At 35.2% G+C, this 16,086-nt stretch overlaps 1 long non-coding RNA gene across 1 annotated transcript; it reads right to left on the reverse strand.

Moving 5' to 3' along the window:
• Nucleotides 1–1,827: 1,827 nt before the first annotated feature.
• On the reverse strand, nucleotides 1,828–16,086 carry LOC145981766 (uncharacterized). The gene is made up of 3 exons (XR_014440984.1): nucleotides 15,956–16,086; nucleotides 9,046–9,209; nucleotides 1,828–4,253 (listed from the first exon to the last, which is right to left on the reverse strand). It is a non-coding gene; the product is annotated as an uncharacterized LOC145981766 (long non-coding RNA).

The raw sequence follows: 16,086 nt of genomic DNA on the forward strand, positions 1-16,086 counted from the left end.
GATAATTTCAAGTGAAAAAGTTAAAAGCTTTTAATAACCATGGGTTGAGGTGTTGTCATGACAACAAATTAAGCAGTAGTGCTAAATAAAAGGTGATCTATTGCACACTTTGAAATTGCACAAAACAATTTCATTTCATATTACCAATGCCTTGAATCTACAACAAATCTAATTATCTATGTTCCCATATACAGTAAATATACTAAGGGCCTGTTAACTAAATACAGAACAACCATAACTTTTACATTTCTCCATGTATCCAGTCTTGATTTTTGGTTACAAGTCCATGAAAAAATATATAAAAATAAGACTTTACATGTAACCGTTCACTCTAAGAATGTTACAACTAAATCCTTATAATATACTAACTGATGGATTGAACTCGTTAACGTTATTTAGATCTGAAAATAACAGCTCTTCATTGCACAGGAAACCAGGTAATATAATATATTTTTAAAGAACTGCATTACATACTGTGATAATGTTTAGTTAACAGTAAAATTCTGTGTTAAATGATCAACCATGGAACTTCAACACAAATAGCATGTGCCACTTGTTGTACAGATGAGTATTTAAAACAAACAAAGATTGGTATACAATAATGTGAGGCACATAAAAAGCCCTCTGTTCATCTTTATTTTTCTTTTGCATATGTAGAAAAAAGGATGACCAAAATGTAACTTTTCAAACCTATACATGTGTTTGTTTATTATTTACTAATTTATTTTAGATTTTCCGACACTGTTTCCACAAAACACAGCATAACCTCACCTATTGATACAAATGAACTGCTCCACAGTATGGACCAAGTTCTTTTAGAGAAAAGCACAAACGCATACACAACTAAAACTCCTTATCACTATTAATATTAACAAATGTGAATAAATTAACATAACATGTGTCTGAAAAAGTTAAATATAATTCAGTTTGTGGAATTGGATTCAACCATCATGAATAGCAATATGAGAAACGAAAGATATCTGCAAGTTTGGTACATTTAATGTAATGGATTACTTGTAAAATCTGTCACCACTTCATTTCATTTTAAAACTGGTAAACAAATTCTTGTATTAAGCTTTGTATTTCTGTTTGTTAACATGAATAAATGTCAGGAATGGGCCAATATAGGCATATCAGTGTACCTGATTTGATAAAATCTCCAATTATTTTACGATTCAATGTTCTACAAATAGTCTGTAATAGAAAGAACAATTCTGTCATTCTGTTATTGTTATCATTATTCGATTTTATGTTTTTCAGGGGAGCAAGATAAAAAAAATATGACAAAAGAAAATGTAAAATTTTACATTATGCTCTATTGAGACCATGAGGATTGAATGTACAATGTGGGAAAATGCATTAGAAAGGCAAAATTGGGGTTACAATGTATAAAGCAGGGTTGAACCGAGACCAACCAATACCTTTCTGGAGTTAAAGTGCCTCGCAGAGTCAGCAATAATGTTGCATGGCACTCTTGTGGAATATACATATCCTGTATGCTGGAAATTATTCTAAATGCATATTTTTATTATTTGTGCAACAACATTGCGAGGAGATACGGACATATCATTAAATAATTATCTCATGTAAAATTGTTAATATTTTCAAGAAAACAGGTAGATTACTATGGTATAGTTTCAAGTTTACAAATATTCTGAACTTTTTGAATTGTTACAATTTTCAAGTAGCAGCATCTATATGAGTGAGGATTGGTTACAGAACGGTTCAGTTCTAATATAAAGCTATAATTCATGTACAGTAAAACGTCGTTAATCCGGACCCCGATAAGCCGGACAGGCAAAAGGCAAAAAAAAAAAAAAAGCAGAATGCAAGGTTTAAAATGTGGCCAGAAGTCAACAAGAGAACTTTCCAAAAAAAAAAAGGCAGTTAACCACTGATGAAATTCTGTTTCCCGCAGACTTTGTACTGTACTGTATAGTGTATTTAGGCCTATGCCCTTTAAATACGCCATAATAAACGTGTTTTTTTCCTATAAACGGAGTTTTAATGCACTTTCTACTGTTCTTTTAGGTTACTTCAGTTAATCCGGACTTTCGTTAAACTGGTCAACTTATCCCCCATTAGTCTGGATTAATGAGGTTTTACTGTACTCAGGTTTTTAGTGTGGTAAATCTCACTGCAGTCAGGTCAAATAAATTAACTAGGAGAACATACAAATCTAATTGGATTGGTAGAATCTGGTCATTGTAAATTTTACATAAGTCCATCTGTAAAAAAAACATGTATGTCATACCACAAAAGTATATGTGAGGTGATTCAAAATGCTGGCACCATAGGACAGCTCCGCTCTTAGCGCAGATGGTGAAAAGTAAAAAGAGGGAAAGTTGCCAGAAATATGTGGATTTCAACTTAATGTACTTTTCAACATAGAATCCATCGTTGAGGCTGTACACTGGTACACTTGACTCAGTACTTAGGCAGTTTGTTTCTTTATACAGCATATTTGCAAAAAAATACAATTTAACCTATATGATTGGATTGCGATAAAGCCATAATTCCTATACCTCCCTTCATTCTTATTAATGAAAATGAAAATGTTTCTAACTGTGTGTACAAAGAATGAAAAATAAGTGTATGAATATAAAGGGTGCGTCACGGTAAACGGATGGTTTTCAAATGGGGATCTCGAAGCAGGGAGAGGGGGTAGAGATGAAAGTTGGGTGGCATTGAACTCGCTCGGATATGCTATTTTCGGCACGGTTCGGATCGGCTCTGCTGGGCTCGGCTCGGCGTGGCAGCAAGAAGAAATAGAGAGCGCGTGTGTGACGTCAGCTGAAGCCAAAATAGATTGCACATGTTGGGTTGTGCCACCTACCTGTTGCATCCATTTCTTCACATTCAGCGAGAGGGAATTTCTTCAGGAAAAATAAGGCAGCTTGTTATGTTTCTTTATGTTTAAATCGTCAGAAACAATAACACAAACAATAACTTTCTGCTCGGCAACATTCTGTCGAATTGAGGCTGAGTGAAAGCACAGTACAGCAAATCTTACACAAGGATGTGGAATTACATCTGTACAGACTTGTGATGGTGCAGAAGTTACCCGAAGAAGATTACCCACAACGTTCAGCCTTCGTCAGGAACTTGCTTGCCAAATTTGCAAACATGAAGATGCCATCCTTATGATGAGTGCAGCTGACATTGCGTGTACTTCTGTCACCCAATGCCAAGCCCAGCCGAGCCGATCCAAACCGTGCTGAAAATGGCATGGCCGAGCGTGTTCAATGCCACCCTACTTTCTTCGCTACCCCCTCTCCCTGCTTCAAGATCCCCATTTGAAAACCGTTTGTTTCCTGTGATGCACCCTGTACACTGTATAAAATGCACCATCTTACTAAATTCCTTGACTTTGTACAAGTTTCGATGAGAATGAAAAATGCCTTGTTGCTACATGCTTCATCCTTAAAGGAAGGGCATTTACGATATCGCAACACCATACTGTACTGGGTAAAATAAGAATTGATTAATTCCCCTCTTTTCATTTTTCGATGTCTGCACTAATAATGGGGTTGTCCTATAATCCCAGACTTTTGTATCAATTTGTTTCTATTTGTGGCGACTTGCAAGCATATTCAGAGGAGATATCTGAAAAAGAGTAAAAAATTAAAAGGGTTTTGTGCCAACATAAGGAAGATAACTTCAACCTAACACCATTTCTCATCTCACTTCTGTTATATGACTAATGTACCGAACATTCTCAGTTCTGTCCCCATAGGAATTCACATTTCTTCTAGTTGTACATATGTTTTACTATGTGTACAATCATATTTGGTTTAGTAACAAAAAATTAAGGACACAAAACCATCTAATGCATTACAAAATGTAAGTCAGAAATATCCACTTCAAAATAAACAAAGAAAAAGATGCCAACAAAATCAATGCAAGTTAGTATTCTTCATTAAAGTAATTTGAAGGAAAAACTTGAATGCCTTAACCTGCTGATTTTGGTGTCTTTCAAAATCACAGATTTATAACACATTACAAGACTGTCATTCTAATACGTCGCTCTTTACAAAGTAGACTATATTTACAAATATTAAAACAAACATTATCTAGAATGTCACTCTGGACAGACTACAACTGTTATAATTAAACTAACTTTGTACTTTTTTTTAAAAAAAATTATACAAATATGTTCAAGTCTTAACGAACTTCACTGAATCCATAGTAATAATTTCTTTTTCCACTGTTATCTCATGAAAACATCTGTGTTCCTGAAGCTGGAATTATCCCTGCAATAAAAAGATGGTGAACATGTATAGGAGAAAACTCAACAATTACAGAGTGTATTCTGATTTTATCATAAGTATTTTAAAATGAACAAAAACAAAGAATTTTTGAAAGTAGAACTAGTGCTTCGTTTCTGATTACAAAATGATTCTACTGCAATTTTTATTTATGGCTAGGGAAGTGAAAGGTTAATCAATAATGTATCGATACGAGGGCCACTACTTATATTTTGAGCCTTGGCAACACTGATTGAAGTTAGGCGCGATTTGACGTTTGCACGGAATCGTCTGGCATAATTGACCATAACATACTTCAAATGTTTTGTCAATAGCTTGATTTGTGTTGTTTATGTTGCCTTGGAGATTGCGCGACAACAATAAAATGGAATTAACTCGTGAACATTTTCGTGCGATGATTTTTTACGATTTTCGACGTGGATTATCAAGACAAGAGTGCATCGATCAACTTACTTCCACATTTGGCGATGAAGCCCCATCCTTTGCCACTGTGAAACGCTGGTATAACGAATTTAATCGTGGCTGCCATTCGCTCACCGACGAGATTCGCGAAGGTCGTCCAAAATCAGTTGTTGTTCAAGAAAACATTGATGCTGTGCAAAACCTAATACTGCAAGCTCGTCATGTGACATACTGTGAGATTGAGGCAACCATAGGCATTAGTTCCACCAGCATATATAAAATATTACATGATCATTTAGCTGTGAGAAAGGTATGTTCTCGTTGGATCCCACACAATTTGACAAAAACTCAAAAAGACTCTCGCGTCAATTGGTGCAGCAGTCGACTGTATGGGTGTTTCAAGATGAACCCAATCCAACAAAAGTTGTTCGCGCTCGAAGCACATCGAAACAAATGGTCGCCTGTTTTTTCGGGAAAACTGGTCATGTGGCAACTGTGCCTTTAGAGGAACGTAGAACGGTCAACTCTGAATGGTACACAACAATTTGTTTGCCAGAGGTCTTCGGTCAAATACGGAAAACAAACAAACGCCGTCGGATCATTCTTCATCAAGACAATGCCAGCTGTCACACATCTCGTCTAACAACGAACTTTATGAACAGTCAAAAAATCGAATTGATGGGTCATCCGCCATACAGTCCTGATTTGGAACCCAATGACTTCTTCTTGTTCCCAAATGTCAAGAATAAATTGCGTGGACAACGATTTTCGTCGGCGGAAGACGCTGTTGATGCGTTCAAAAACCATATTATGGAGGTGTCTCAAGAAGATTGGAAAAACTGCTTTGACAAATGGTTCGAACGAATGCAAAAAGTGTATTGACCATAAAGGAGAATACTTCGAAAAACAATAAAGCAGTTTTCAATGCCAAATTCCTGTTTTTTCATTATTAGGCTCAAAATATAAATAGTGACCCTCGTATTGGCTGATATAGGCATATTGACGTATTGGTTTATCAGTATGAATACTGATATTTTTACCCATCTGAAATATATACAAGGGTTGTTCCGAAAGTTCATGGACTGAGATCACTATTCGGAGTCTGAGTCAGTACAAGGGTTGGTGTGAGTTTCCTTTTCAAAATAGCACACTTTACACACAGATTCCAGCGATGCACTAGCTTCTCAAACACATCTTGCACACCATTTTCTGAGAGTCTGTGTAAGGTAGTGGATGTGACAGCTTTCCCTTCCTAGTCTGTGCTAAACTTCCTTCTGCGTAACTCTTACTTAAGTGTTGGAAACGCACAGAAATCACAGGGTGCGAGGTCTGGGTTGTATGGAGGATGGTCTAGAGACTGTCCACCAATTTCCTCCAAAGCTGCCATAGCTTGCCGTGCCAAATGTGGCTTAGCATTATCCTGCAGGAGAAACCATTCTTCATGAAGCAGTTCAGTGAACGTGGCATCCATCTTGTACAAACACAAGACATTTTTAGGTGTTTCGTGACATCTTGCTACAGCAACATTCAGTTTAGCTGCAAATTCATGAATCAATAAACTTCTTTCAACAATGTCTCTGCTTTCACAATGTTCTCATTGTTCACTGATGTTGATGGACGCCCACTTTTCTCCTTATCCTGCACATTGCGTTTACCTTCCTTTGATCATCTCAAACGTTTCCATGGCCACTTTTGAGTAACTTCACACAAAATTCAATAGCGATCCCTTGGCTGGTAATTATGAGTATATCATTCTTATCCACCATTGTAATACACTCTGCAGTTCGACTTTTATAGCGAAACAATAGCTGCACGTTTTGGTTCACTTGTACATTAACAAAGCACACCATAGGCTATCTTCACATGCAACAATCACAGACTCAGCTTACATAGAATCAGCGCAGTGTTGCCAATCCACAAACTTTCGTAATTTTCCTTGTATATAATAGGTGGCCAGAATTAAAGTTGCTCTACTCCAAGCCCTCTGGAGACCGTTTCAAGCAACGGATTGTGCTGAAACTTGATGTAGAGGCTACGGACACTATGACGAAAAAAAAAAGGTCAAATTTTCACCAGCAGGTGTAGCGCTTAAAATTAAATTTCCCCTACTCTGAGCCCAGTCAAAGAAACACATTGTGGTGAAACTTGATATAGAGCCCATGGAGAAGCAAATGCTGATTAAAAAAAGTACAGCCAGTCACAAAAAAATAGCACCACTCTTAAAAATTGCATGTTTAGTGTGATTTAATAATAACAATAACTAGGGGCATGCATATTTCGTTTTTGACGAAAAAACGAAATTTGAAAAAAAAACACTGTAGTGTTAATTTTTCATGTTTTTGAAAGGTGTGAGGTGTATTTTGTGACCATGTTTTGTCACGAAATACTGTGAAATGAACTGCAAAAAGCGAAATTAACTCTTAAACACGAAATTTAGGGTTTATTCACCGACGCGGCACCTTCTGAGGTCTGAATTATCCTGAGAGTTATGCAATTCCCAGAAAATTGATTAATTCTGCTGTTAATATTGGAGGAACAAAAATTGACTCCTTTACACAGAAATAAACTTAATACTCAGATAACTACATAAATGGGCTATTAGTAGGGGCATGCATATTTCGTTTTTGACGAAAAAACGAAATTTGAAAAAACACATTGTAGTGTTAATTTTTAATGTTTTTGAAAGGTGTGAGATGCATTTTGTGACCATGTTTTGTCACGAAATAATGCGAAATGAACTGCAAAAAGCGAAATTAACTCTTAAACACGAAATTTAGGGTTTATTCACCGACGCGACACCTTCTAAGGTCTGAATTATCCTGAGAGTTATGCAATTCCCGGAATATTGATTAATTCTGCTGTTAATATTGGAGAAACAAAAATTGACTCCTTTACACAGAAATAAACTTAATACTCGGATAACTACATAAATGGGCTATTAGAAGTGAAATGTTAATTCTGTGGAATAAGTGTAGTTTTTAAATCAAATTTAGGATTATATTCACAATTTTAAAACAAAAATGTCATTTTATATAGCATTTTTTATGTGATTATTCACCGCTATAACACCGATATTTTATTTTATTTACCGCTTTTGAACCCGAAATTGACTCAGTTTTTATACCGAAATTTTGCTTTTTTATTTACCAAAAATATGTGCCTCTAGCTATTAGTGAAATGTTAATTCTGTGGAATAAGTGTAGTTTTTAAATCTAATTTAGGATTATATTCACAATTTTAAAACCAAAATGTCTTGTTATATACCACTTTTGATCCAAGAGGTTTTCTCGAGATATCAACCAAGTGATGTGATTTCCAGATAGGCTTCTGAGATTTCGAGAGCTAACGTAGGTTTCGAGAGCTAACGTCTCACTCATCTTCAGGGATTGCAGATATCCCGAGAAAACCTCATCATCGTTTGCGGCCAGGAAAGCTTCAAGAATTAATTCAAGTACAAATTTGTCTTTGAGAACTTTGTACAATATTTGCAATGTACACAAAGCTGCTAAAGCACACTTTTCATTTTCAGTAAGCTTCTTTAGAAGTAGTAGAGTTCACTTGCAGCAATACTCACTTCATACTGATAAGAGCTAAGTAGAATTAGCAATGTTGTCATAGACAGGTTACAATTTATTTAAATATAGGTCCAGGACTAATTTAGCATTTTTATGGAATTATTGAAACATGCTCGGAAATTATTACAAACTATACTTCTTTACTGAAAGAAAATCTTATTTTTACTGTAATTTGTATTTACAGGAAATGTGGCAAAGTTAATATCTGAATTATGGATATTGTAATTGACATACTTTAATGAGTAAAAAACTGATCCTGATCCTGTTTCTTACCTTTGAAAGTTGGATAAATGAGGACATATTGTTAGGGCTAAGTTGAAAGCAGTATCAGAAAGTATCAGTTGCAATTTAATCAATACTCTTCCAGTCTAAATATCCAGGAAATTACGCAAAATGCATAATTTTCATTAATTTTGCTTGCTTGGGTTTGTTTTTAAGTCCACTTTATGTACAGATAGGCTAATCGGGACTGGAACAATTTTAAATTGGGATCCAAACCACAATGTGTCAACACATATTACATCTCAAACCTGTGACGTTACCACTATGCCATCAGGGAAGCCTCATTAATTTTGCAGCAACATTGTGGTCTGAAAATGTAAACATGTTCCACACCACACTTTCATTTCCATGTACCCTAACAAAAAAAGATGTTACGCACTACAATATAAAGTTGGCACTTGGAAAAGAGATGCGAATCCTAGATTTTCAAGTCCATCAGGACTTTTAAAGGGGTTGTCAGTACAATGAAGCCTCCCCCACTAACCCACACCAATGCACACAGCCACTATTGTACTCACCAGAAGGCCATCATCACACCTCATCAAAGTTTCAGCCTGGTGGCAACTGTTACGTTCCATATGTGATTTGATTTGACCCTGGTAAAGAGCTCACTTGATCAGCCCTTAGCAAGCCTGACCCTACGGATTTCATAAGCTGTCGTGAGGCATAGCTGGCAGTGTGCCTAAAAATTATAAAAATTCATGAATACAAAAACAAAAAAGAACCCACTGTTCAAATAAAATTTTGTAGCTAAGCCTCACGATCATATTTCATATAAAAAAAATTGAATCTCCAAATTAGGCTTGGAAATAATACATGACCAACTGAAAAAAATTACACTGAATTACTAATATCCTAAAAATAATCATGATTAATTAAACAAAATGATAGAAAGTAACATTTGATAATTTCCATGCAAGAATTAATAACTGGGTATTCTTTTGTCTTCTTTACCTATGAGGGCCTGAGAATTGGAGCATATGACCCAAAGCTGGATTGTTACATTCAGTGAATGCCAGTGTAGTTTGTGACAAAACTGAATTCACCATAAAAAGCAGGTTAAAAATGGAACCTATCAAGAAAATACAGACCACTACAACAACTCATTTGAAAACAAAACTTGTGATAGAATTATGATCTACTTGCAAGGAAACTTAATTGTATGCTATTTAATTTCAGCTGATTGTGACTGTTGCAAAATTATTAACCATTCGACAATAATGAAAAAAATTGATTTCTAACATACACAGTCACATAACCTCAATTGTTTTCTGAACAAAAGTATATTAAAAGGTATACTGTGAAGTTTATTTATTATTGTTGTTCCATATTAGACATATGAATCAGTATTCTCTATTGTGTAAAAAATATATCAGCATGTCAAGTATCTGTAAAACTACTGATATTTTTAACAAATCTGATATATGTATAATCAGCAATTTAGTGCAATGTCTGCCATTTGGTTTATTACCTTTATGAGTGTACATTGTAATTCATATACCCATGTTTTGTACAGTAAATATGCAGTTTCTTTCTCTAAGACAAAATCCATTGCAATAACCTAATTACAAAAAAGTTTTCTGTCCCAGCACCGAAACAAAATATATATTTTCGATACTTAGAGAATTAAATAGAAGTTAACCAAACAGAGGGTACGTTCAACAGAACAGTTCTTTTGTCCTCTTCCTCATAAGTTAATAATATTAACCAATCCTGTATCCCTTGACAGGATCTGATTCTGCATCTAGTTCCTATTCACTAATCACTTGCCCTCATCATTCTACCCTGCTCCTGTCAAGATTAACAGTTGCCACCTGTTTGTCATAGCAATCCCTTTTCCTCATGCAACCTATTTTGGTGAGATTTCTAATCTCTTAATCATTGATGCTGGACCACACAAACACAAAAAAAATATTTCAATGTCCAAGTATCTGTAATGGGTGAAGGCGATACAGGTGCAGTCCTCTTCCTCCTTTGAAATCAGTGTTAATTAATGCAAAAACGTTGCCTACAGCTAACAGATCAACAAATAAGATATTTTACGTTAAATAAATATATTTTTATTTTCAAAACAGTTTCCAAAGTTAAAAAAGTAAAATATAGACTAACAGTTATACATCACGTACATGTATGCTTACTGTACATTAAACAAAAATAGTAATATTAAAGAGTAGCATAATAATTATTACAGGACACTACAACAAATATATATTTAACTATTCTTTTGGAGAAACCTGTCTAGTTAAAAAAACAAAAAAATCACATCTCACTTCTTCAAAATAAACTTTCGGCTGCATCCTGGGCAACAATCAATGAAAACAAGAATCAATTATTATATAATCAATCAACTTGTTTAATGTTGATAAACGTATGGTATGGCTTACTACTATGTGGGAGTAAGCTTGTTTCATGATATGGTTTCTCATATTCTATATCTGAATGTACCCTTGCTATACACAACAGGAACTGAATCTTATTGTTTCATAAACCGGATTCGTCAATCTTTGATAATGTAAACAGGCAATATGTGAAATGTTGGAAACAATATGTTTCAATTTTTTTCCTTTATATTAAGATTGTATTCAAATAATATGTTTTTAATCACATGGTAATGCAATGCATTTGAAATTACATGAATTTTCTGTTTTCAAGTCTACAATTTTATACTCGTACTTTCTAATTAGTCATTTATACGAGGGTTGGGGAGTAAGTCATGGCAACCCAGTAGGTGTGTAAGGGGTGCTCCTTCCACGTAGTGCACCCAATAGTCAACCTCACTTCCACATAGTACACCCTGGACTGCAGACTAACGAGGCTCTGGCGACTGGCCCCATGGCCAGTATAATTTTGTTTGTGTTGTCCTTTGTTTTGTCCTTATATGTGCTGAGTGCTCCTTTACAGCCTCAGCTTTTAATGAAAGTCAGAATATTTTATGATTTTATTTATGCAACGTTAGAGTTGTTATGTGTAACGATAAGGGGCTGGACCCTGTGTAATGTGATGGGTGCAAAATAGCCTTAGTGCTGACGCACCCAAAATTTTAAATTCAAATTCAAATGGCAACCCAGTAAAAATTCGACAATAGAAGGATGTATTAAAAATTTGTTATATACAACTGAAAGAGTATCCATTATGGATATTTTGTTGGTAGGAATCATGAAAGAAAACCCAAGCAACCCTGTGACATACACATGTATTAATGTACACGTTACAAAAACCTGTCTGACCCTAGGACATACACATGTGCACATGTTACAAAAACTTGTCTGATTATGACAATCACTCGCATTTCTCCCCCGGAGAACGGCTACTTTGATGTACGATCGCTGTTCCAATCTGGTCACTTCCATCTTACTCCACGACTGTTTTCCCAGCGGCCCTGTGATCATTCAGTACAACACACAGAGCCATCTAGTGACCAGCGGTTAAAGTACTCGTGTCAGGCTTCCTCTCGCAGTCTCCATTTTCCATCCACCTTTGCATATAATTACAATATTACTGGGTTGCCAATACTTACTCCCCAACCCTCGTATGTATGCACCTGCCAATGAACTAGATTGTGTTGAAAATACTTGAGGGTAGTAAATTATGTATGTGTTGTGGTAAGATAAAAGCTATCGCCAGTGACTTGCCAAGAAAAGGTTCTACAGTTTCTCGATCTTGGTCATGGTAGAATAAGGGTTAACCTCAGGTACCCACTGGTTTGAGGCTGTGTGAGCCCTAGGAGCCACTTTGTGCAGGGATTATTTGGAAAATTCCTACGGTTACTGAGAACTGAACCTGGATAGGTGAAGGTAGGTTCAAAATATAATGACTACAGTGCTGAATTAGTTGGCCCTTAGTTGTAGCTGAATAATGTAAAAATAAAATTACTATCACATTCATTAAAGTTGTAAATCAAAACTCCCTGGTCAATGGAAATTTTCTGTTCATAATGCAAACAAGTTTGTATTTATCAAAATTATTTACTCATCTCTCTCTCACTATGGCTTTGATGATGGCAGAAATGTTTATTCAGTGAACTTTCAGTGGCATTAAAAATGTTCTAAACATGAAAATAAATACATTTAAAATATAACGACAGTACAAAATGCATAAGTGACTAGTATTTTGCTAATATTAGCATTCATTTAGGAAATACTGCAATCAGTATTATCAAGAGATATGCAGAGCCTAAATTTGACTATATTTTCAAGAAATACTAAATATGTCACAGCCTGAAGTATTGCAAGATTGTAATTGCAGCTAGGAATTGTTTATTTTCATGCTGATGTTTCTGGTAGATATATTTCAAATTTGTATATCTTCCTTCTTCTTTTGTTTTCTTCCAGCACAGCCTACATTTCATAAGAATTTTTTAAACAGTTATGATTTGCTTTTTTAAAAAGAAATGATTACAAATATTATGTACTTTTGTTATGAAGACAAGATTTCTGTGAGTGAATGCCTCTTCCTGATATTTTTCTTATGCTTATTTGTTGAACTTTTCTAACTATTTCATACCAGTAACTGCTCCATTCTCCTAAAAGAGAAGCAACACATGAACCAGTCTTGGGATCAGCTAAGAAATAAATATCTGGGCTACTATTATTATACATGAGAATTTTACACACAAAAAATAACTAATCCTCTACAGTAGTTCATGGGTATAAAACCAACAGCTCACTATGCAATAATATTTTTGCACATTTTGTTATTTTCTACGATGGTGTTGGCATGCATTGGTTTATAATTTACAACATCCAACAGCATCATACGATAATTCCTTTTCAAGCCCTTAAAAAGGAACTATCTAATAATTTGGGGTAGTGTGTGAAGAAGTTGTGTGAATTGCTAGAAAGTTTTGTATTCTGTCGGTGCCACTTACAAAAGTGAAAGGGTAGGCATCAGTGACAGACACTTAAGTCCGAAAAATAACTTCATTCAAATGATGATGGCCATCTTTGCGAATGCACTCTCCTGAATCATTGTTGTATAGTGTTGATTTTGTGATGAATTGCTTCTTTCAGATTGGCAACTGTTTGGGGTTTTTCATGAAATGTTGGAACCGCAAATGCCATGCCATTGAAACTAGGGATGGCAACATCTGGTATAGGATAATTTTCTATCCGGATTTCAAATATATGCATATCAGATATTCTGATATCCGGATTATTCAGGTATTCAAATTATTCAGCCTATTTAAATTATCTTATTTGGATAATTTGAATGTGAGCATTATCCAAACAGTTGTATCGTTTATCCATTTTACGGGCTATCCACATTTTCTTTATTTGTCATATACGAATTTTCCACAAATCCTTCATTGAAGCTGTTCTATCCAGATATTCCGATTATTTGTTGTATCTGAAATGGATATCAGATAACTTGATATGGATTTTGTTGACATCCCTCCTTGAAACATGCTGTTGACAACTGCCATTGAATTCCTCTAAGTATGAAACGTTTGCGGAGTTCTGGTGCAACGAAAATGTGCAACATGGAAACATAGAATCAGAAAGGCAGATACACGTTTGATCACATAGCGTGATGACACAATATGATTTACTGTGAAGGAATAGTGGAATTTGAAAGACCCTGTTTCCAAGAAGACATCACATAAATACAGAGAAACTTAATACTCACTTTTCTGCGAAGCTGCTTTTTGTTGTTGCAGCAAGTTCCAATGAGGACCATCCTCATTGGCAGTGGCCACCGAAATTAATAGAACAACAAAAAACAGCTTCGCAAAAGAGTGAGTACCAAGTTTATATTTATTTATTAGAGGCAAGCAAATTTCGTTTTTGACGAAAACACGAAATATGAAATAACATGCTGTAATATTCATTTTTCATGTTTCTGAAAGGTCTGAGGTGCATTTTTCTACCATGTTTTGTCATGAAATAATACGAAATGAACTGCAAAATGCGAAATTGACTCTTAAACACGAACTTTACCGTTTATATACCGACGCGACACTTTCTGAAGTCTGAAGTATCCTGTGAGTTATGCAATTCATGGAAAATTGATTAATTCTGCTGTAAATATTTGAGAAGCAAAAATGGACCCCTTTACACAAGAATAAACTTAATACTCTGGTAACTACATAAATGTGCTATTAGAAGGAATAAGTTTATTTTGTGTAATAAGTGCAGTTTTTAAATCAAATTTAGGATTATATTCACAATTTTAAAACCAAAATGTCATTTTATTTACCACTTTTGATGTGATTATTCACCGCTAAAACTCCGAAATTTTATTTTATTTACTGCTTTTGAACCAGATATAGACTGTTTTTGTACCGAAATTTTGCTTTTTTATTTACCAAAAATATGTGCCTGTATTATTTATTTACCATGTCTCTCAAATGCTGAAATTATGTCAACAATGCCTACATCATCATCTAAGATGGTGCTCACTCAGCAAAGAGCAACAATTTACAGTTGCAACATGAGCAACTGCTTACAGAACCAATCAAGAGGCTGCGAGACTGACATGACTTGATTTCAATGTCACATTGATACCTTCATGGCTCTTTACAATGGGAAGCATTTGCATTTAATAATACTCACCTACCATTTAACAGATAGTTGCATGTAGGGTAAGTCTACAAGTACAGTAAAAGTTCTCAATAACGGACAGGCCTGGGGGAAAAATAAATGTCCGTTATTAAGAAGTGTCCGCTATTCAGAAAAAAAGTGTAGGAGCTAGGATATTACACAATAGGATAAGCATATTACAGTACGTACTTTACGGTGCTTTTTCATGAATAAGAGGTCCACTCACAGGCATGTTGTTGCTACGAGCACAAAAAAACCATTCAAATGTTAAGTTGTCAACGTTCAAGCCCGGTGTTTTGGGAAATGAGAGTTTACCAGAAAGATTTTAATTTCCAGTCCACAATTTAAGGATGTCACTTTTGTTTCTTAAAATGTCACTGGTCTGTGTTTTCCAACAGCAAACCGCACGGGCATGTCTCGAACACTGAGTTTCTCTTTCTCGTACACACTGATGACTTCAACTTTTTCCTTTAAAGTCAGTCGTTTGCGTTTCTGCGACATCGTAGCAGAAGTGACACACACTTCTCAAGATAACCACAAAGAATACTGTCTGCACTTTTAAAAAGAAATACGTTCGGTGTAACATGAAACAATGCACACTAGTTCGAAATACTGGCCATTGTTGTGTAGAATTCCAGGAATTGCGACCATCTTCTTTGAGGCTGTCCGTTATTAAGAAGTTTTATATGCATTGGGAAGGTAGTTTTCAGTGTCCGCTTCCGTTATTGAGAAGTAATATTGCTATTAAACCCCATGTATTTCTGCTGGGGATTTTTAAAATGTCCGCTATTCTCAGAGGTGTCTGTTAGGAGAAGATTTACTGTATAACATTTCAAGAATGAGTACAACTGCAAATAATATAAAAAGAAAGCAACTTATGTTTACTTACTTTAAACTGTCAGTATGTGTTTTATATTCCATAATGGTGTTTGGAGGCAAGTTTAAAACCCTCCTCAGCGTGTCCCGGATTCTGGCAGTTGTAGATTGATCCGAAGCAGTCTTATTCCACACAGATATAAT

Source organism: Lepisma saccharinum, chromosome 30 (genome assembly GCF_977018435.1).
Source record: "Lepisma saccharinum chromosome 30, izLepSacc3.1, whole genome shotgun sequence".
In the NCBI taxonomy this organism is placed as follows: domain Eukaryota; kingdom Metazoa; phylum Arthropoda; class Insecta; order Zygentoma; family Lepismatidae; genus Lepisma; species Lepisma saccharinum.